Here is a 16,125-nt window from a genome sequence, read left to right as displayed (position 1 = left end):
GGGGGGAGACATCCGCCTCTTCAGCAGCCAGGCGAAGAAGTAGTGGCGAGGAGAGTGGCTCGGTAGCCGGTCTAGAGACAGGTCTGTCTCCTGACCCACACGCAGCCGAGGGGGCTAGTAGTGAGGCGGAGACCCTAATTGATGATGATGAGGCTGATCGCACTTGGCAGCCTCGTCGTCATCAGGCTATTGCTTCCGCATCATCAGGAGAAGAGGGTGCCAGCTTGGCAGCGAGCAAAACAGTCGGTGGGTTGTCTCCATCGCCACACTCTGCCATGTGCCACTTTCAGGTCTCCTCACACACTGCTGGTGTGTTCCATTTTTTGTCATAGGGTGCTGGCAGATTACGGGCCTCCCATAGCTGCTGCCAGGCCCCTAATCTGCCATGGGCCCCTGTACCGCCTCCTCATGCTGCTGCCAGGTCCACAGTGTCTCATGCCATGTGCCACTTTCAGGTCTCCTCACACTGCTGGTGTGTTCCATTTTTTGTCATAGGGTGCTGGCAGATTACGGGCCTCCCATAGCTGCTGCCAGGCCCCTAATCTGCCATGGGCCCCTATACCGCCTCCTCATGCTGCTGCGAAGTCCAGAGTCTCTCATGGGTCCCTGTACGGCCTCCCATTGCTGCTGTCTTCATCGCCACACTCTGCCATGTGCCACTTTCAAGTCTCCTCACACACTGCTGGTGTGTTCAATTTTTTTGACATAGGGTGCTGGAAGATTACGGGCCTCCCATAGCTGCTGCCAGGCCCCTAATCTGCCATGGGCCCCTATACCGCCTCCACATGCTGCTGCGAAGTCCAGAGTCTCTCATGGGTCCCTGTACGGCCTCCCATTGCTGCTGTCTCCATCGTCACACTCTGCCATGTGCCACTTTCAGGTCTCCTCACACACTGCTGGTGTGTTCCATTTTTTGACATAGGGTGCTGGCAGATTACGGGCCTCCCATAGCTGCTGCCAGGCCCCTAATCTGCCATGGGCCCCTATAGCGCCTCTTCATGCTGCTGCCAGGTCCAGAGTGTCTCATGGGTCCCTGTACGGCCTCCCATTGCTGCTGTCTCCATCGCCACACTCTGCCATGTGCCACTTTCAGGTCTCCTCACACTGCTGGTGTGTTCCATTTTTTGTCATAGGGTGCAGGCAGATTACGGGCCTCCCATAGCTGCTGCCAGGCCCCTAATCTGCCATGGGCCCCTATACCGCCTCCTCATGCTGCTGCCAGGTCCAGAATGTCTCATGGGTCCCTGTACGGCCTCCCATTGCTGCTGTCTCCATCGCCACACTCTGCCATGTGCCACTTTCAGGTCTCCTCACACACTGCTGGTGTGTTCCATTTTTTGTCATAGGGTGCTGGCAGATTACGGGCCTCCCATAGCTGCTGCCAGGCCCCTAATCTGCCATGGGCCCCTATAGCGCCTCCTCATGCTGCTGCCAGGTCCAGAGTGTCTCATGGGTCCCTGTACGGCCTCCCATTGCTGCTGTCTCCATCGCCACACTCTGCCATGTGCCACTTTCAGGTCTCCTCACACTGCTGGTGTGTTCCATTTTTTGTCATAGGGTGCTGGCAGATTACTGGCCTCCCATAGCTGCTGCCAGGCCCCTAATCTGCCATGGGCCCCTATACCGCCTCCTCATGCTGCTGCGAAGTCCAGAGTCTCTCATGGGTCCCTGTACGGCCTCCCATTGCTGCTGTCTCCATCGCCACACTCTGCCATGTGCCACTTTCAGGTCTCCTCACACACTGCTGGTGTGTTCAATTTTTTTGACATAGGGTGCTGGCAGATTACGGGCCTCCCATAGCTGCTGCCAGGCCCCTAATCTGCCATGGGCCCCTATACCGCCTCCTCATGCTGCTGCAAAGTCCAGAGTCTCTCATGGGTCCCTGTACGGCCTCCCATTGCTGCTGTCCCCATCGCCACACTCTGCCATGTGCCACTTTCAGGTCTCCTCACACACTGCTGGTGTGTTCCATTTTTTGACATAGGGTGCTGGCAGATTACGGGCCTCCCATAGCTGCTGCCAGGCCCCTAATCTGCCATGGGCCCCTATAGCGCCTCCTCATGCTGCTGCCAGGTCCAGAGTGTCTCATGGGTCCCTGTACGGCCTCCCATTGCTGCTGTCTCCATCGCCACACTCTGCAATGTGCCACTTTCAGGACTCCTCACACTGCTGGTGTGTTCCATTTTTTGTCATAGGGTGCTGGCAGATTAAGGGCCTCCCATAGCTGCTGCCAGGCCCCTAATCTGCCATGGGCCCCTATACCGCCTCCTCATGCTGCTGCGAAGTCCAGAGTCTCTCATGGGTCCCTGTACGGCTTCCCATTGCTGCTGTCTCCATCGCCACACTCTGCCATGTGCCACTTTCAGGTCTCCTCACACACTGCTGGTGTGTTCCATTTTTTGACATAGGGTGCTGGCAGATTACGGGCCTCCCATAGCTGCTGCCAGGCCCCTAATCTGCCATGGGCCCCTATAGCGCCTCCTCATGCTGCTGCCAGGCCCAGAGTGTCTCATGGGTCCCTGTACGGCCTCCCATTGCTGCTGTCTCCATCGCCACACTCTGCCATGTGCCACTTTCAGGTCTCCTCACACTGCTGGTGTGTTCCATTTTTTGTCATAGGGTGCTGGCAGATTACGGGCCTCCCATAGCTGCTGCCAGGCCCCTAATCTGCCATGGGCCCCTATATACCGCCTCCTCATGCTGCTGCCAGGTCCAGAGTCTCTCATGGGTCCCTGTACGGCCTCCCATTGCTGCTGTCTCCATCGCCACACTCTGCCATGTGCCACTTTCAGGTCTCCTTACACTGCTGGTGTGTTCAATTTTTTGACATAGGGTGCTGGCAGATTACGGGCCTCCTATAGCTGCTGCCAGGCCCCTAATCTGCCATGGGCCCCTGTACCACCTCCTCATGCTGCTGCCAGGTCCACAGTGTCTCATGCCATGTGCCACTTTCAGGTCTCCTCACACTGCTGGTGTGTTCAATTTTTTGACATAGGGTGCTGGCAGATTATGGGCCTCCCATAGCTGCTGCCAGGCCCCTAATCTGCCATGGGCCCCTATACCGCCTCCTCATGCTGCTGCCAAGTCCAGAGTCTTTCATGGGTCCCTGTACGGCCTCCCATTGCTGCTGTCTCCATCGCCACACTTTGCCATGTGCCACTTTCAGGTCTCCTCACATTGCTGGTGTGTTCCATTTTTTGTCATAGGGTGCTGGCAGATTACGGGCCTCCTATAGCTGCTGCCAGGCCCCTAATCTGCCATGGGCCCCTGTACCGCCTCCTCATGCTGCTGCCAGGTCCACAGTGTCTCATGCCATGTGCCACTTTCAGGTCTCCTCACACTGCTGGTGTGTTCAATTTTTTGACATAGGGTGCTGGCAGATTATGGGCCTCCCATAGCTGCTGCCAGGCCCCTAATCTGCCATGGGCCCCTGTACCGCCTCCTCATGCTGCTGCCAGGTCCACAGTGTCTCATGCCATGTGCCACTTTCAGGTCTCCTCACACTGCTGGTGTGTTCAATTTTTTGACATAGGGTGCTGGCAGATTACGGGCCTCCCATAGCTGCTGCCAGGCCCCTAATCTGCCATGGGCCCCTGTACCGCCTTCTCATGCTGCTGCCAGGTCCACAGTGTCTCATGCCATGTGCCACTTTCAGGTCTCCTCACACTGCTGGTGTGTTCAATTTTTTGACATAGGGTGCTGGCAGATTACGGGCCTCCCATAGCTGCTGCCAGGCCCCTAATCTGCCATGGGTCCCTATACCGCCTCCTCATGCTGCTGCCAAGTCCAGAGTTTGTCATGGGTCCCTGTACGGCCTCCCATTGCTGCTGTCTCCATCGCCACACTCTGCCATGTGCCACTTTCAGGTCTCCTCACACTGCTGGTGTGTTCCATTTTTTTGTCATAGGGTGCTGGCAGATTACGGGCCTCCTATAGCTGCTGCCAAGCCCCTAATCTGCCATGGGCCCCTGTACCGCCTCCTCATGCTGCTGCCAGGTCCACAGTGTCTCATGCCATGTGCCACTTTCTGGTCTCCTCACACACTGCTGGTGTGTTCAATTTTTTGTCATAGGGTGCTGGCAGATTACGGGCCTCCCATAGCTGCTGCCAGGCCCCTAATCTGCCATGGGCCCCTGTACCGCCTCCTCATGCTGCTACCAGGTCCACAGTGTCTCATGCCATGTGCCACTTTCAGGTCTCCTCACACTGCTGGTGTGTTCAATTTTTTGACATAGGGTGCTGGCAGATTACGGGCCTCCCATAGCTGCTGCCAGGCCCCTAATCTGCCATGGGCCCCTATACCGCCTCCTCATGCTGCTGCCAAGTCCAGAGTCTGTCATGGGTCCCTGTACGGCCTCCCATTGCTGCTGTCTCCATCGCCACACTCTGCCATGTGCCACTTTCAGGTCTCCTCACATTGCTGGTGTGTTCCATTTTTTGTCATAGGGTGCTGGCAGATTACGGGCCTCCTATAGCTGCTGCCAGGCCCCTAATCTGCCATGGGCCCCTGTACCGCCTCCTCATGCTGCTGCCAGGTCCACAGTGTCTCATGCCATGTGCCACTTTAAGGTCTCCTCACACTGCTGGTGTGTTCAATTTTTTGACATAGGGTGCTGGCAGATTACGGGCCTCCTATTGCTGCTGCCAGGCCCCTAATCTGCCATGGGCCCCTGTACCGCCTCCTCATGCTGCTGCCAGGTTCACAGTGTCTCATGCCATGTGCCACTTTCAGGTCTCCTCACACTGCTGGTGTGTTGAATTTTTTGACATAGGGTGCTGGCAGATTACGGGCCTCCTATAGCTGCTGCCAGGCCCCTAATCTGCCATGGGCCCCTATACCGCCTCCTCATGCTGCTGCCAGGTCCAGAGTCTCTCATGGGTCCCTGTACGGCCTCCCATTGCTGCTGTCTCCATCGCCACACTCTGCCATGTGCCACTTTCAGGTCTCCTCACACACTGCTGGTGTGTTCAATTTTTTGACATAGGGTGCTGGCAGATTACGGGCCTCCCATAGCTGCTGCCAGGCCCCTAATCTGCCAAGGGCCCCTATACCGCCTCCTCATGCTGCTGCCAGGTCCAGAGTGTCTCATGGGTCCCTGTACAGCCTCCCATTGCTGCTGTCTCCATCGCCACACTCTGCCATGTGCCACTTTCAGGTCTCCTCTAACTGCTGGTGTGTTCCATTTTTTGTCATAGGGTGCTGGCAGATTACGGGCCTCCTATAGCTGCTGCCAGGCCCCTAATCTGCCATGGGCCCCTGTACCGCCTCCTCCTGCTGCTGCCAGGTCCACAGTGTCTCATGCCATGTGCCACTTTCAGGTCTCCTCACACTGCTGGTGTGTTCAATTTTTTGACATAGGGTGCTGGCATATTATGGGCCTCCTATAGCTGCTGCCAGGCCCCTAATCTGCCATGGGCCCCTGTACCACCTCCTCATGCTGCTGCCAGGTCCACAGTGTCTCATGCCATGTGCCACTTTCAGGTCTCCTCACACTGCTGGTGTGTTCAATTTTTTGACATAGGGTGCTGGCAGATTACGGGCCTCCCATAGCTGCTGCCAGGCCCCTAATCTGCCATGGGCCCCTGTACCGCCTCCTCATGCTGCTGCCAGGTCCACAGTGTCTCATGCCATGTGCCACTTTCAGGTCTCCTCACACTGCTGGTGTTTTCAATTTTTTGACATAGGGTGCTGGCAGATTACGGGCCTCCCATAGCTGCTGCCAGGCCCCTAATCTGCCATGGGCCCCTATACCGCCTCCTCATGCTGCTGCCAAGTCCAGAGTCTGTCATGGGTCCCTGTACGTCCTCCCATTGCTGCTGTCTCCATCGCCACACTCTGCCATGTGCCACTTTCAGGTCTCCTCACACTGCTGGTGTGTTCATTTTTTTGTCATAGGGTGCTGGCAGATTACGGGCCTCCTATAGCTGCTGCCAGGCCCCTAATCTGCCATGGGCCCCTGTACCGCCTCCTCATGCTGCTGCCAGGTCCACAGTGTCTCATGCCATGTGCCACTTTCAGGTCTCCTCACACTGCTGGTGTGTTCAATTTTTTGACATAGGGTGCTGGCAGATTACGGGCCTCCTATTGCTGCTGCCAGGCCCCTAATCTGCCATGGGCCCCTGTACCGCCTCCTCATGCTGTTGCCAGGTCCACAGTGTCTCATGCCATGTGCCACTTTCAGGTCTCCTCACACTGCTGGTGTGTTCAATTTTTTGACATAGGGTGCTGGCAGATTACGGGCCTCCCATAGCTGCTGCCAGGCCCCTAATCTGACATGGGCCCCTGTACCGCCTCCTCATGCTGCTGCCAGGTCCACAGTGTCTCATGCCATGTGCCACTTTCAGGTCTCCTCACACTGCTGGTGTGTTGAATTTTTTGACATAGGGTGCTGGCAGATTACGGGTCTCCTATAGCTGCTGCCAGGCCCCTAATCTGCCATGGGCCCCTATACCGCCTCCTCATGCTGCTGCCAGGTCCAGAGTCTCTCATGGGTCCCTGTACGGCCTCCCATTGCTGCTGTCTCCATCGCCACACTCTGCCATGTGCCACTTTCAGGTCTCCTCACACACTGCTGGTGTGTTCAATTTTTTGACATAGGGTGCTGGCAGATTACGGGCCTCCCATAGCTGCTGCCAGGCCCCTAATCTGCCAAGGGCCCCTATACCGCCTCCTCATGCTGCTGCCAGGTCCAGAGTGTCTCATGGGTCCCTGTACGGCCTCCCATTGCTGCTGTCTCCATCGCCACACTCTGCCATGTGCCACTTTCAGTTCTCCTCACACTGCTGGTGTGTTCCATTTTTTGTCATAGGGTGCTGGCAGATTACGGGCCTCCTATAGCTGCTGCCAGGCCCCTAATCTGACATGGGCCCCTGTACCGCCTCCTCATGCTGCTGCCAGGTCCACAGTGTCTCATGCCATGTGCCACTTTCAGGTCTCCTCACACTGCTGGTGTGTTCAATTTTTTGACATAGGGTGCTGGCAGATTACGGGCCTCCTATAGCTGCTGCCAGGCCCCTAATCTGCCATGGGCCCCTGTACCGCCTCCTCATGCTGCTGCCAGGTCCACAGTGTCTCATGCCATGTGCCACTTTCAGGTCTCCTCACACTGCTGGTGTGTTGAATTTTTTGACATAGGGTGCTGGCAGATTATGGGCCTCCCATAGCTGCTGCCAGGCCCCTAATCTGCCATGGGCCCCTGTACCGCCTCCTCATGCTGCTGCCAGGTCCACAGTGTCTCATGCCATGTGCCACTTTCAGGTCTCCTCACACTGCTGGTGTGTTAAATTTTTTGACATAGGGTGCTGGCAGATTACGGGCCTCCCATAGCTGCTGCCAGGCCCCTAATCTGCCATGGGCCCCTATACCGCCTCCTCATGCTGCTGCCAAGTCCAGAGTCTGTCATGGGTCCCTGTACGGCCTCCCATTGCTGCTGTCTCCATCGCCACACTCTGCCATGTGCCACTTTCAGGTCTCCTCACATTGCTGGTGTGTTCCATTTTTTGTCATAGGGTGCTGGCAGATTACGGGCCTCCTATAGCTGCTGCCAGGCCCCTAATCTGCCATGGGCCCCTGTACCGCCTCCTCATGCTGCTGCCAGGTCCACAGTGTCTCATGCCATGTGCCACTTTAAGGTCTCCTCACACTGCTGGTGTGTTCAATTTTTTGACATAGGGTGCTGGCAGATTACGGGCCTCCTATTGCTGCTGCCGGGCCCCTAATCTGCCATGGGCCCCTGTACCGCCTCCTCATGCTGCTGCCAGGTCCACAGTGTCTCATGCCATGTGCCACTTTCAGGTCTCCTCACGCTGCTGGTGTGTTCAATTTTTTGACATAGGGTGCTGGCAGATTACGGGCCTCCCATAGCTGCTGCCAGGCCCCTAATCTGCCATGGGCCCCTGTACCGCCTCCTCATGCTGCTGCCAGGTCCACAGTGTCTCATGCCATGTGCCACTTTCAGGTCTCCTCACACTGCTGGTGTTTTCAATTTTTTGACATAGGGTGCTGGCAGATTACGGGCCTCCCATAGCTGCTGCCAGGCCCCTAATCTGCCATGGGCCCCTATACCGCCTCCTCATGCTGCTGCCAAGTCCAGAGTCTGTCATGGGTCCCTGTACGTCCTCCTATTGCTGCTGTCTCCATCGCCACACTCTGCCATATGCCACTTTCAGGTCTCCTCACACTGCTGGTGTGTTCCATTTTTTGTCATAGGGTGCTGGCAGATTACGGGCCTCCTATAGCTGCTGCCAGGCCCCTAATCTGCCATGGGCCCCTGTACCGCCTCCTCATGCTGCTGCCAGGTCCACAGTGTCTCATGCCATGTGCCACTTTCAGGTCTCCTCACACTGCTGGTGTGTTCAATTTTGTGACATAGGGTGCTGGCAGATTACGGGCCTTCCATAGCTGCTGCCAGGCCCCTAATCTGCCATGGGCCCCTGTACCGCCTCCTCATGCTGCTGCCAGGTCCACAGTGTCTCATGCCATGTGCCACTTTCAGGTCTCCTCACACTGCTGGTGTGTTGAATTTTTTGACATAGGGTGCTGGCAGATTACGGGTCTCCTATAGCTGCTGCAAGGCCCCTAATCTGCCATGGGCCCCTGTACCGCCTCCTCATGCTGCTGCCAGGTCCAGAGTCTCTCATGGGTCCCTGTACGGCCTCCCATTGCTGCTGTCTCCATCGCCACACTCTGCCATGTGCCACTTTCAGGTCTCCTCACACACTGCTGGTGTGTTCAATTTTTTGACATAGGGTGCTGGCAGATTACGGGCCTCCCATAGCTGCTGCCAGGCCCCTAATCTGCCAAGGGCCCCTATACCACCTCCTCATGCTGCTGCCAGGTCCAGAGTGTCTCATGGGTCCCTGTGCGGCCTCCCATTGCTGCTGTCTCCATCGCCACACTCTGCCATGTGCCACTTTCAGGTCTCCTCACACTGCTGGTGTGTTCCATTTTTTGTCATAGGGTGCTGGCAGATTACGGGCCTCCTATAGCTGCTGCCAGGCCCCTAATCTGCCATGGGCCCCTGTACCGCCTCCTCATGCTGCTGCCAGGTCCACAGTGTCTCATGCCATGTGCCACTTTCAGGTCTCCTCACACTGCTGGTGTGTTCAATTTTTTGACATAGGGTGCTGGCAGATTACGGGCCTCCTATAGCTGCTGCCAGGCCCCTAATCTGCCATGGGCCCCTGTACCGCCTCCTCATGCTGCTGCCAGGTCCACAGTGTCTCATGCCATGTGCCACTTTCAGGTCTCCTCACACTGCTGGTGTGTTCAATTTTTTGACATAGGGTGCTGGCAGATTACGGGCCTCCCATAGCTGCTGCCAGGCCCCTAATCTGCCATGGGCCCCTATACCGCCTCCTCATGCTGCTGCCAGGTCCACAGTGTCTCATGCCATGTGCCACTTTCAGGTCTCCTCACACTGCTGGTGTTTTCAATTTTTTGACATAGGGTGCTGGCAGATTACGGGCCTCCCATAGCTGCTGCCAGGCCCCTAATCTGCCATGGGCCCCTATACCGCCTCCTCATGCTGCTGCCAAGTCCAGAGTCTGTCATGGGTCCCTGTACGTCCTCCTATTGCTGCTGTCTCCATTGCCACACTCTGCCATATGCCACTTTCAGGTCTCCTCACACTGCTGGTGTGTTCCATTTTTTGTCATAGGGTGCTGGCAGATTACGGGCCTCCTATAGCTGCTGCCAGGCCCCTAATCTGCCATGGGCCCCTGTACCGCCTCCTCATGCTGCTGCCAGGTCCACAGTGTCTCATGCCATGTGCCACTTTCAGGTCTCCTCACACTGCTGGTGTGTTCAATTTTGTGACATAGGGTGCTGGCAGATTACGGGCTTTCCATAGCTGCTGCCAGGCCCCTAATCTGCCATGGGCCCCTGTACCGCCTCCTCATGCTGCTGCCAGGTCCACAGTGTCTCATGCCATGTGCCACTTTCAGGTCTCCTCACACTGCTGGTGTGTTGAATTTTTTGACATAGGGTGCTGGCAGATTACGGGTCTCCTATAGCTGCTGCAAGGCCCCTAATCTGCCATGGGCCCCTGTACCGCCTCCTCATGCTGCTGCCAGGTCCAGAGTCTCTCATGGGTCCCTGTACAGCCTCCCATTGCTGCTGTCTCCATCGCCACACTCTGCCATGTGCCACTTTCAGGTCTCCTCACACACTGCTGGTGGTTTCCATTTTTGTCATAGGGTGCTGTATGGCCTCCCATTGCTGCTGCCTCCACCGCCACACTGTGGCTCCACACTCTGGTTTTGGCCCCGTGACTGTCCAAATGAGTGAAGTGTGCGGTGATTCTAAGATCGACGGCACTCATCTGCATGTCATACTGACTGACAGTATTATTTCTCTTCCCCAGCAGACTCCAAGGGCATTTAAATTAAAGGTACAGTGTTCTGCACTAATATAAAGTCTCTCTGAAGCCTAGAAACACCCTTTTATAAGTTAAATTCGCAGCGAATATATTCGACTCTAATCAAAATTTTTCCACGAATTCGCCGAATCAGTCGAATCGAATTTTTGAATACTTCGCTCATCTCTATTTATAACATACAGCGCCAATGTGAGGGGTTTATTTCACATTTATTGTTGATTATTGTGAATGGTAAACAAGTAATTTCCGCTAAACAAGTGGTGGCCATGACTTCTGTATGTAGGGGTTAACAGCATAGTTACCTGACTGCAGACTACCAGTCTGCTGACACTTAGATTGTGGTCCTGTGAGCTGGAAACTCTGTGGGGGGAGGCTGAGAACACCACTGTCACACATTAAGGGCAGTGTGCTTTAAGTTTGGGATCTGACACCGCTGTTGTCCCAACAGAAAGCGAGGGTAAATCTGTCTTACAAACAAAAGATTTCCCAGCAACACTTACTAGCCAGCTTGTGAAACAACCAATTTGGCCCTGCCTAACAGTATGTGTTAAAAACATAGGGTTTTGTTTGTACACATTTGCAAATACATGCGTAAGCCATATTCCCATGTCAAGGGTCCTCTGTATACTGTGGATCTAACTAAAATGTCCAGTAGGAGCACATGTATAAATGGATGGGTTAAGGGCAGGTGTGCCTGGAGGAGCCCATCCCTCCTTAAAGGTACAGGGACGCACATGACGCCCAGCTATACCAGTGCATTCCTGCGTCCAATTTAGCCAACTACAACAAAAAAAAGGCAACCGCCCCAACCTTTAGCAAAGACATGTTGCAGAATACATTTAGGCTTACATTTATGACCAAATTTGATTTTTAAAAATTTTTTTATTGGATATGTTTTATAGCAAAAAGTAAAAAATAATGTTTTTTTTTTCAAAATTGTCGGTCTTTTTTTGTTTATAGCGCAGAAAAAAAAACCCGCAGAGGTGATCATATACCACTGAAAGAAAGCTCTTTTTATGGGAAAAAGGACATACATTTCATTTATGTGCAGCATTGCATGACCGCAAAATTGTCAGTTAAAGTAATGCAGAGCTGTATCGCAAAAAAATGGCCTGTCAGGAAGGGGGGGTAAATCCTCTGGAGGGCAAGTGGTTAATGTTTATACGGCTGGGTGCACCATCCAGCCCAGGGGCAGACTGACAACTCATGGGGCCACTGGGCAATACGGAATCATGGGGCCCCTGTGTCCTTGCCCACACACAAAAAAGCCTATGAAAAAGGTAACAGGGGCATCTCATGGGGCCCCCTACTGACCCCAGGCCCTCGGGCAGTGCCTGAGTTTCCAAATGGTCAATCCGCCCCTGATCCAGCCCCATACTGCTGCAGCAGCTGTCAGCCTCTTATAAAATTTGACAGGATGCTGGCAACAGGGCTAGACAATGCACCTGTGATCTCCACCATCAGCTAAATCCCAGTTTTGCGCACTAGGGCATAACACCCAGGGTGCATGGGTCCTAAGCTTATCTACCATTAGACACTCCTAGCAATCTATTGGAGAACTGGCATATGTATGTGAAACACTGGAGTGCCCCCTAGTGGTTTATAGTATATAAGAATACAGATGGTTCCCAAAACCATTTTAGATTAGGGGCTCTCCAACACATTGAAACTTTGTAAGCAGTGAAGATGATATACATCTCACTACCTTCTTATGCAGTGCTTGGTGGCCAGTGCCCCTGACCTTGTCCCTCGCAGTCCTCAAAGCCTTCTTGCCATGGGCGACATACAGCAGAATACACAGAATTTTATTAAAAGGAGATCTATGGTCACAGCATGCACTTTCATTTTATAACAGCAGCAATGTAATAATGATGCAAAATAGTTATATTTGACAATCTAATATAAACTCACTTGAAAAGTCTCCTTTCATATTGTGAGTGCTGCCTGTCTGCTGGCCATCTCTTTCCACAACATCCTGGATTCCCTGCATGCTTTGCAGCTTCTCTTTGGCTGTTTACTTATAGCTACACACATGTCCCATGGTACTATGCTGCCCGCAAACTGTGATTTCTGTATTTACTCTGCCTCTTCTCAGCACCTCTGTAGTTTAGAAGGCAGGCTCTGTGAAATGTGTGACACAGCAGTGCCTACTTACAGGGCATAGAAAAATATGTGTCACAGAATTCAAGAAAGTAAATGTGTGCGGATCTTCACAAAGTAAGTTTACAAAGTTCAAGATCTTTTATTTTAATAGAAGTAGGCTAGAAATAATTGAAATTAATTGTGGAATAAAATATATGACTTTACATTTTGATCGTAGGTACACTTTAAGATTGTAGTATACAATATGCCTAGGCACAAGCTGAAATATATAAACCTCTGTATGTCCTGATGAAATGGATATTCATACAAAGAACATACATTGTCTGTTTTTGTATCACTTCCAGCACAACATTCATGGAATTCTTTACTTCTATACACTCACTGGCCACTTTATTAGATACACCTCTTCATTTGCTTGGTAAAACAAGCTGCTAATCAGCAAATCACATGGCAGCAACTCAATGCATTTACCCTAGGTTCACATATGTGTGGGTGGTGCCACTGTGGATCCGCACGTAGATCCGTGCAGCTGTACCACCCACACAGAGAATTGCGGACCCGCGAGCAGGTGCCATTAGTTCTAATGGTACACCGCCCGCACTGGAAAACGCAACAGTACTGGAAACCGAGGTTCCCGTGCGGGCTGCGTTTTCCAAAGAAGTGCAGGAACTTCTTCCCTTTGTGCCACTGGCACGGGAGTCCATTCAAATGAATGGGCTCTCGTGCCCATGCAAAATGCGGCCCACATGGCCGCATAGAAGTGAACCATATTCCACAGTTTGTTCAGCCTAAAGCAAATGCAGACGGCTGGGATACTCCAAAAAGAACTATGTACAAGCTGAGGACACTAAACTTCCTTCTGTAGAACGGTAAGCAAAGTCATTGTAAAAGCAGGTAGTGGATTTGGCTTTGTAATAGAAGCTAAAGCCACAAAAGCTTCCTTCTTTAACCACTTCCCGTCCGGCCCATATACATAAACAGCCGGAAGGGAGCAGTGCAGGAGCAGGTTGCCATTCATAAACAGCGCCCACATTTTCAGCCTGTGCGCACTCTCTGGGAGCACGCAGCACTGCGATCTGGTGCCCGCTGTGTCCAGGTCCTGATGCACACCGATCACTGTACGGGACCTCTGTGTGAGGTCCCGATCATGTGATCACTGATTGGCCAATCAGCGATCACATGAATAGTAGTAAGCAAGATGTCACTTTTGACATCATTGCTTACTACGTGTGAAATCTGTGAATGATCACAGAGGTCACATGGTACAAGGCTATTCACAGTAGCCTTGTAGCATGTGAGAAGCTGTGACCAATCACAGCTCTCACAGTATTTCTCAATGGCTGCAAGAATGCAGCCAGAGAGAAGGAGAAATGATTGCTTTTAAAGCATTTATGGGTATAAAATCAATCAGTGTAAAAAAAAAAAAAATCGTCATCACCCCTCACAAGTAGTACAGTATCACTATGGTGACACTGTAGTGCTAGGGTGACAGTATGTTAAAACTCCAAAAACATAAATAATAATATAAAAAAAATAAAATAGTAAAAAAAAGTTGAACAATTATAATTTTTGGTTATAAACTAATTTGGATTTTTTTTTTACTAAAATGATAGCTGAATACATTTTGGCCAAGATGTATGAAGAAATATTATTTATTTGCAAAATTTTATAAGAAAAACACTTTTTTTTCAACATTTTTGGACTTCTCATTTATATAGCAAAAAAAACCCAGTGGTGAATAAATACCACCAAAATAAAGTTTGATCTGTCTCAAAAAAATGCTAAAAAATTCATATGGGTACAGTGTTGCATGACTGCGCAATTGTCATTCAAAGTGTGACAGCGCTAAAAGCTGAAAATTGGCCTGGATAGGAAGGGAGTGAAAGTGTCCGGACTTGAAGTGGTTAAGCAACTTGAGCTCAGGCTCTTCACAAAGAACTAGATGGACTGAGCTCTTCAGGACACCAGCTGGCATCTCCTTTATATGCACAGCTGACTCTCTAGCACCAGAGGGGTGGCAGCAGCCCACAGTCTCTAAAATCTTTCACACCAGTCTGTACTCACAAATGTCCTTAGGTGATGGTTGCTTCCGGCCAAAACCTTCCAGGCACCTCTACCAGTGACCTCAAACCAGATCCTCAGATGACAGCCTCTCAGTCAGCTCCCAGCAACCTTTAGCATCCAAGCTTCTCAGCTAGCCCAGCTGAGGCTCCATGAACAGCAAGCATATGGCAAGGGTGCCCAGAGGGCAGCAAACCCTCAGGCTGGACTTCTCTTCAAGGATAATAAAATTTTGCCCCAGATTTCAGACTATTTATACCCATTGCCCAGCATTCACCTGTGCATGGTTCACATAGATTGTCTGGGACAGTATAAATATTCATGCTGCCTAGTTACTTTACTCTCCACCCCAGAGGGTTCTGAAAGAAGGGAGAGAGAGGGAGAGAGGGAGAGCGAGAGAGAGAGAGAGCAATCTAACTTGCAGCCTGTGAGACACAGAGCAGATCTATCCAATCAAATGCAGCTGCATTGATTACAGTGAGCTAGAACTAAATTTACCTAACAACAAAAATACATCTTTAAAGGATAAAGTAAGCCAGAGAAGTATTTATATGTATTATTATTATTATACAGTATTTATAAAGCGCCAACAGTTCGCTCAGTGCTGTACATTACAATGGGAGACAGAACATGCAACAGTACAATAACAATACATTGCGATACACAAGGGGTTCGAGGGCCCTGCTCCTTGGAGCTTACAATCTAGGAGGGAGGGGATAGTGGTACAGGAGGAAATAGCTGTGGGGGATGGAGTGGTAGGAAGAGTGGAGGAGGTCAGAAATTAGCAGGGGATGGGGTAAACTTCCCTGAAGAGGTGGGTTTTCAGGGTGCGCCTAAAGGAGAGGAGAGTAGGTGATAGTCTGATGGATTGGGGTAGGGAGTTCCAGAGTATGGGTGACGCCCTGGAGAAGTCCTGGAGGTGGGCATGGGAGGAGGAGACTAGGGAATTCAAGAGAAGGAGGTCTTGTGAGGAGCGTAGAGTGCGTGTAGGTTGGTACTTGGATATTAGGTCGGTGATGTAGGTTGGGGCAGTAAGATGGACAGCTTTGTACATCAGTGTTAGGATTTTGAATTTGATCTGTTGGGCAATTGGAAGCCAGTGGAGGGATTGGCAGAGGGGGGTGGCGGAAACGGAGCGTTTGGAAAGGTGAGTCTGGCAGCCGTATTCAGGATCGACTGAAGCGGGGATAGCCAGCGGCGAGGTAGGCTAGTGAGGAGGGAGTTGCAGTAATCGAGTCGCGATATGATGAGGGAGTGGATGAGCTGCTTAGTGGTTTCTGGGGTTAGGAACGTCTGTATTTTGGCGATGTTGCGGAGGTGGAGTCTGCATGAGTTTGTTAGTGATTGGACTTGGGGCTGGAAGGATAGATTGGAGTCAAGAATGACACCAAGTACTCTGGCCTGCGGGGCGGGCCTGATGGTGGCATTGTTGGATGTGATGGAGAAGTCAGTGGGGGGTGGTGTACTCCTAGCACCTGTCTAGGAAGGTGCTATATAACATTTATTGATTAATTAATGGTTTGTGAATAGAGCTTACTGTGTTAACGAATTAATGTATTAAACATAATTTTCTAAGAATAAG

Source organism: Staurois parvus, unplaced genomic scaffold, assembly GCF_062004578.1.
Source record: "Staurois parvus isolate SC_StPar_1 unplaced genomic scaffold, SC_StPar_1.0 ptg000629l, whole genome shotgun sequence".
NCBI classification, from domain to species: domain Eukaryota; kingdom Metazoa; phylum Chordata; class Amphibia; order Anura; family Ranidae; genus Staurois; species Staurois parvus.
Note: the sequence above shows the minus strand (reverse complement) of the source record.